Below are 1,468 nucleotides of genomic sequence, written 5' to 3'. Positions count from 1 at the left end.
AACATTCTGCAAAGATCTAGATGTGGGAGACAGCCTGAACTAAAACACACACACACACACATATATATATATATATATATATATAATTAATAAATTTATTTTGTTAAAGTATTACAAAAAATTTACTGAATTTTAAATTAAAGTTTTTATTTTTGAATTAACATTACAAAAAAAGAACTATCCATTAAATCTATTTTATATTGATCAGAATGATAAAATTAGCTATCACTATACTTTCAAATCAATTTCAACATTATAATTACATTTTTTTTTAAATATGCATTTTCTTTGGTAATGCTATTTTATCGCAGATATTGCAAAGTTTTAGGATTATATGACAGCACACTCTACTGGCTTAGAGATATATCATATAGATTAAACACCAAGATTTTTCTTTTCGGCATAATATACAGCCGTTTGGTTGACTGGCTATTTGCCTACCAAGTAAGTAAAAAACTAAGTGTAAATAAGTAAAAATTTAGTTAGTAAAATATTAACTAACTCCTTTAGAGACCTCGTGACTCCAAAACTATAAGTTAATTTTTGTTTTCATCCCGAATAAATGATGTGAAATTTAACAAATTTTGGGTACGTCTGCTTCGGGAGGGACGCTATCCCCGTAAATATTTTTTGACTAGTAGAATATATGAAGCGAAAAATTTCTAGTTTTCACTCTCTATGCCATGCTATACCATCGAATTACCAAAACATGGATGTTTTGGTACAGAACCAATCAACAAAGTACATGTCTGGTAGATTCTGCAAAAAGGGTGGGTCTCCATAAGGACGGTTTAGGACCCTGCAGGGTTTTAGTTTCTTATTTATATAAAAGTTGAGTAGGATCATAATACAAAACAAACAAATCAGTCCAAAAAGTTTAATATATATGTGATAAGAAAAAATTACAATAGTAATATGAAATGAACATGTAAGTAGTTATGTAAAAATAATTAACATTTCAAAATGGAAAAAAGATAACAAATAATTATGGTTATAATTCTTCATCGCTACTGACCACTGTGAAGCAGTTGCATCCAAAGTAATCATTGTAGTTGACCTTGTGAGACTACCACTTTGATGTTTAATATTTTGTTTGCAGGTATAATTTATATATAACTTTTTTCTTGTATATATCCTCAGCCTCTAGTTGTCGTTTGACAGATCAGACTGAGCTCCAGTGGGAGCCTATTTCACCAAAAACCTTTGAGTTAGTGGGTGAACTGAAAAAATTATATACCATCATAATTTTTTCTTATTTGGGTGACCAAATTAAATTAAAATTACATTTTGTAATAAAATTATTTTGCAATTTAGTTTTAGAAGGTAACTAACTATCAGAAAGATTATTATTACCTGAAAAACAAAAGAGCAGAAACTCATTGAATCAAAAGTCTAATTTTGTTTGACCTATCAAATAGACAATAAGTACTGGAAGTACTTATAAGCACCTTGTAAATTATACATAATT

The sequence above is a fragment of the Lycorma delicatula genome, chromosome 3 (assembly GCF_047948215.1).
Source record: "Lycorma delicatula isolate Av1 chromosome 3, ASM4794821v1, whole genome shotgun sequence".
In the NCBI taxonomy this organism is placed as follows: Eukaryota; Metazoa; Arthropoda; class Insecta; order Hemiptera; family Fulgoridae; genus Lycorma; species Lycorma delicatula.
Note: the sequence above shows the minus strand (reverse complement) of the source record.